Genomic DNA, 6,000 nt, shown 5'->3' with positions numbered 1-6,000 from the left:
AAAGTATATCGCACATGTTTCATGGATCTGCTGTGTGATGTTACAGGTGGACACCGATCTGTGCAGCTGTTTTTCTGCAAGGATCCAGGGTGTGCTGCTCGTGTGAGATACATATTCTGTAACAACATGAAGTTGAACTTCAATCACACTCACATCACAGAGTGTTCAGGCCCTCCACCACCCAATAATGTCTGCCAGCATGACGGTCGGGCCTTCATTTCCACAGATACAGCTGGTTCCTGTGAGTTTGAAGATAGCATGGATTATATGGACACCGAAAAATGTACAGGTATTTACATTTACTTTCATAACTCCTTAGTATATGTTGTGGTCCAACAACTGATGCCATGCTGTCTGATACCACTTACTAACACTCCTCTTGTTTTCTCAAATAGACCAAAACAACATTTGTGCATTTATCAGTGGTAAGGTTTTCTTACACACTTTGCATCATGTTGCTCACTGTTTTGATTGATCATTGACCATTGGAGTTTTCCTCTTTTATAGCTACCACACCATCACCAGTCACCACAGAGGGGACACCAAAGGACCATGCAAAACCTGGACACATTGCCGCTGGAGTTGTTGGTTAGTTCTGAAAATCAATACATCTGATATTTTGTCTGCTTACACCATATTTCTTCTGATTCTGGACAAGCAACTGTCGACAGCAGCCGGTGGTTAATTTTTCCTTCCCCTTTCACCTCACTTACATCTGCCGTGTTAAATTTAAGATCTTAAAGCTTTTTGCTACTAATCCTATTTGCTTTTACTCTCCTGTCCTCTGTCTTCTTGTTGCTTATGCTCAGGGCTGCAATGTTGATCCTTTAAACGCTGACAATCAGGTGAGATCAAAATGTCAGGATGTGTTGCATTTATCTTGTGTTGATACAATTATCTGAGATATCCATATCTTGATTTTACAGGTGGTTTACTGCTGCTAATAGCACTCGCATGTGTGATTGCATGTTGCTGTATAAGAAGACGAAACAGAGAACAGAATCAACCGCCAGCAAGGTAATCAATTTTAAATTATTGTTATTTACAAAGTTCCTTCATTCGTATGTTTAGCTATTGTGAGATCCTGTTACCAACACGTCCTCATGTTTCATATGAATTTGTCTCAGTGACCCTGGTGTAAATTTACCCCGAAGAGAGCAGCAGGACCCTGGATAAACCAATGAGAGGTTAGTGCTATAGGTTACAGCCTATAGCTCACAGCATATCTAAATGTAGACGTAAATATATTCACTCTGACTTCTTACACCTTCAGATATAATCGTGGTCCTGGACCAGATGATGGCAGCTCTCCTCAACATGATGCTTAAACTCCTGCAGCCTCATTTCTCTTCTTTTCTGTTTGTGTTTGTCTGTTCTACTGGCCTGATTATCATCAAACTTTGTGGACGTGTGTGTGTGTACAAACTTTTGACATGTTAAAGTCTTTTTTGGGAGGTTTTCCTTTTTCCTGTGAGGGTCCAAGGGCAGTGGGATGTCTTGTGCTGTAAAGCCCTCTGAGGCCAATTGTGATTTGTGATACTGGACTGTATATATACAACTGAATTGATTTGAATCACAGGGCAAATACACAAATTATTTTTCACTTTCAGTAACATTGCGAGAGGTCATTTGGCTGGGGCAGAGTAGATGCGATATATCTTAAAATCCAGTAGATGGTGGCATTACTTTCTTGCAAGCAAGTCTAGTTACCTACAACATAGCACTTATGATTACCATGACTTGGATGACTGAGAATCTTCACCGACGTATGATAAAGTGTTTTCTGGTTTTCACAAATGTATGTTAAGTATGTGATGAATTAAAGGATAAACAACTACAAAATCTGTGTGTAACATGTGTCTAATATGGTGCAACCAAGATGAGAATTTAAAGATATGAAGAGTTTTTAACCACGAATACATTTTGGAGAGATAACGGGATGTTATTATCAAAGTAAATTAAGGTGATGACATTTATAAGTAAAGGCTCCTGCTCAGGCCTGCAGAGGGCGTGTGGAGTCTCTTCTCATGACTGAATCCAGTGGTGCACTGAGTGGCATGGCTGTATGTGGGGAGGCAGGGCAGGGACATAGAGACACGCAGGGCTTCCCGCTGCTCTCAGTGGAGGATTGACTCTTCAGTTGTACACACAGTCAGCTCGCGGTGGAAACACGCCACATAAATTGCGTTTATTTTTCTTTACTGCATTTATTTATCTGTTGGGGATCGACTGGTTGAGGAGAGGGCTTTACTGTGAGGACTGCAGCAGCCACTCTGAGGAAAACATTATTTCTACACGATTACGCATTAGAAGACGATTGGCTGGTAAGATTTATGTGAGTTTGATGTATCTGGTGCGACACAGTAGATACCTCGGTAAAATAGTATAGGTTACAGGTTAACTATACTGACACAGACCATTACCTCATATACATCACGTCCTCTGTTCAAAGTGTCACTCTCCAGGTGTTGCGACAGGTGAAAACCTGCAGGTGCGCTTAAATTGTTTCTGCTCGGATATGAAGGTGTTAGGCTGTTAAAACAAAACACCTCACGTTTCTATGGAGGCTGGATTTCTCTAACAAGTCTTTTTCCCTCCTAGAATATGTTCTGTATTACTGGCTAGAGGTCAGGGGGTGAAATTGTGGCCAGAAGATTATATTTTCCTAGTATACAATGATTTAATTTACAGACTTTAGCTGAAGGTGTCATAATAAAGGTGGTTGTTGAGGGGGTGGCTCATTTCAATTTCATCCTCCAACTAGATATCACATAACCAGTGTGGCTGCTGGAAAGTCACTGGTGTTTGTTATCTGCTGTGACATTTACTTTTTGCTGCTGTTTTCTAAACCAATGAGGAAGTCTTTTTTTAAAAAAAAAAAAAAATGTGTCTGCAACTCTGTCTTGAACTTAGTGAGAAACTGGAAGTCTGTCCAGTTTGATGGGAAATGAGGCAAGCATGCTTGTTGAAGGTTGTGTAACACATGAGGGGGCAGAAGAAGAAAGTTGCATGTTCGAAAAAAACATGGAAAACTTTTTCCTGTAGAGTTTAGAGTAAATCTAATTTTAAAGAATCCATGTGTAAAATGTAGGGGGATTTAGTGGCATCTAGTGGTGAGGACTGCACATTGCAATGAGCTGAAACTTCTCCCGGTTTTTACGGGAGCCAAATTATCCACAGAGGTCTCTTCCTCTCCAAAACAGTCAGACCAGAAGATTAAAACCGGTTAAAATACTGAATAAAGCAGTTTCACGTTACAAATAAGTGTTTTGTTTGGCATGATAGAGACAGGCCGCTAGCCCAGCACCTGCTCATGTGTGCTCACCTTTTTAATCTGATAACTTAAGATCCAAACGTTCAGGAGGTTTTTACCAGGAGCCAAATTATCCACAGAGGTCTCCTTCTCTCCAGAACAAATGGACTCTGATTTAGACCAGTAAAAACACTGAATAAAGCAGCTTTAAATGTCAAAATCTGTGTTTTTCCAACACTGCTTGTCGCGGAGGAGCTACACTGGCCGACTCGAAAATGTTAATAGCCATATCTAGAGCCAGTGTTTGGTTTGTCCGTTCTGGGCTACTGTATTTCTGAAGATAGTGAGGGCATGACCTGCCTTACTCTGCCTCTGATTGGCTTACCCTGACATTCTTTTCCAAACCCTAACCAGTCATACCATCGCTATCCTAGGAAACACGAAGTCGCGACCTGCTAACTAATTAGATATGAAGGTCTCACTCTAAGGTATAGAAAACACAATGATTCTTATTATCGGGTGAACATAGACCAAAGTAAACATACATATTATATAATACTCAGTCTCTGCCAATATACCTCCCGTCTCCTACACACTAGACCTTTAAGATCATGTCTGTATCATTCAGTTTAACCTTTTGTAAGCCATGTTACTGAGAGACTGCCGCATGTGTGCAAACACACAGCTACCAAATCCTTTTGGCACGATATATGCTGTATAGCCCAGGTGACAGATTTTCTGTATTCCAAATGTATTATCTGTGTACATTATTAGATGTTGCCCCAGGCCAGCCTTTCATTTGAGCCTCTGAGCCTCAGTACCTATCACATTATCACTGCTCTTTACAGTGAAGTGCTACATTTCTGGTTGTTGGCAGACAGACTGTGACTGTGAAATAGCTTCGCCGATTGGTGGTTATCTTGTATGCTGCGCTGGGAGACTGAGAGCTGCCTCAACAGCAGCAGAAGTGTCCAGAGAATGATCTGGACTTACTGGGTATTCTTCAACGGTTCAGACTGTGTTTGACAAAATACTGAATTTTATGTCTGAGAGAGGGGTTTGCTTTGTTATAACGAAGGCTGAAAATATTTGGCACAGTATGGTTTACTGTCTGTTGTAAGAAGCAGGCAGTGTGAGTTTTAATTTTTGTTTCCTCCATCTGACAATTCAATGGGAACTATTTCCCTTTAGAAATGACTCATGGTTTTTTGAATTCGTGCAATAGAATCATTTTTCTGTTTGAGCTTTTCCCTCAATCTAATTATAGACCAGTAGTTCTCAAAGTTTCTGTGACTGAGTGCCTGTTTAGGGAGCCAGCACATTATTTAGGGCCACACGGGTTCAGGACATACGATGTTGGCCACTTTAACCAAGCAGTCCCACACAACTTCTCCATCACTGAGCGACTTACCACACTTAGCAATGTTGTGAGCTCCCATATAGCTTGTACATTCACTTCTTTTCACAAGATTTGTGAAGACTGACTGTTGGGCAGATACGTCTTGGTCTCATAATAGTGTGTAAGATTAAATTCCTTGAGCATCAGATTCACCTGTTTGCAGATAAGGCAGATCAATTTATCCCACGAGGTTCGAAGAAGTAAGAGTAAATCAGTTCTTCCTAAAACCTCCTTTTCTACTCAACCATACAGGGTTTTCAGTGTTGGATTTTCCATCTTAGTTCTACATTTAACTGCCAAGTTGTCCGTTAATATCCCTTGCAGTGATGATCGAATGTAAATCCCATGACACTTGCAAGGTGCCACAAGTTGCCAAGCACCCAGTAGCTTTCTACAGGTGTCATTCCTCACTTGACAGGGGAATCTTGTTAGGGGGGCGTAGTTTGATGCAGAGGCCAAGTACTGTAGTGTATTAAATTGAGCATCACGTTAGTTCAGGTAGGACACGATGTCAAGCTCAGCTCACATCCCAGCTACATCAGCTGATCTCAAACATCCCAGTCAACTGATGGAGCAGCTGATTGATGGAAGGGAGTCAGCTGATAAATCACATGATTCCTTTCTATGCAACCAATTGGGGAATTTCATTCAGGGCGCCCTATTTAAACTGCTCTGGCCTGCCTACTGTTGCTGCATCCTCTGCAAGCTGCTTTGCAACCCACCTCCACCCCAGCTCCTCCTTTTCATGCTGTGTCTGACTTATTAATGTCATTTCTGTTTGTCACTGATGCTGCTCTGTTCTGTTCCGGGGGGGTCTTTGCTGCTGCTCTCCCTGCCTTAGGCTTTCCATGTAGGCACATGGAAGGGCAGGGAGGTTTGCTCTCTCCGCCTTATGCTTTCCACGTAGGTGTGTGGAAGAGCCTTTTTGCGTAGGCCTGAGGAAAGGCAGAGGGGCCCCAGAACAGAGCCATACTGCCAAATATAATACTGCAAATGGAAATAAAGTTTTCTTTGACTAAAGCGTTCCTGACTGAAATGTAAGATATTAAGAATAAAAGTGTTGATATGGATGGTGGATGATTAAGTGCATTTCATGTCTTGTTTGGAGGGGCTGCACAAAATGTTTCTGAGGGCTGCCATTGGCTCGCAGGCCACACTTTGCTTTGAGCAACTGTGTGATAGAGCATCCCTGCTTTAAACATCCTGGTTCAGCTGGCTGAAGATTCTGCCCATTGATTTTGCCCATTGACCCTTTTCACATTGTAGTGTCTCTGTCTAATACGGAAACACATTAACAGTGACTTGTGATTGTTCCTTGAAACATTACAGACAGCGGTCACTAATGTTG

At 41.9% G+C, this 6,000-nt stretch overlaps 1 protein-coding gene across 2 annotated transcripts in view; it reads left to right on the top strand.

Annotated features, from left to right (window-relative positions):
* The first annotated feature begins 2,066 nt into the window (after nucleotides 1-2,066).
* Nucleotides 2,067-6,000, top strand: part of pip5k1bb (phosphatidylinositol-4-phosphate 5-kinase, type I, beta b) — a 49,110-nt gene continuing 45,176 nt past the window's right edge. The window contains exon 1 of one of the 2 annotated variants that reach the window (XM_049577818.1): nucleotides 2,067-2,324. The gene's annotated coding sequence lies outside the window, so the exon portion shown is untranslated. Of the gene's footprint in view, nucleotides 2,336-6,000 lie in introns of both variants that reach the window. The other variant, XM_049577819.1, reaches the window with a different exon arrangement.

Source organism: Epinephelus fuscoguttatus, linkage group LG6 (assembly GCF_011397635.1).
Source record: "Epinephelus fuscoguttatus linkage group LG6, E.fuscoguttatus.final_Chr_v1".
NCBI classification, from domain to species: Eukaryota; Metazoa; Chordata; class Actinopteri; order Perciformes; family Serranidae; genus Epinephelus; species Epinephelus fuscoguttatus.
The sequence above is the reverse complement of the archived record's forward strand: the minus strand, read 5'-3'. Positions and strand labels throughout refer to the sequence as shown.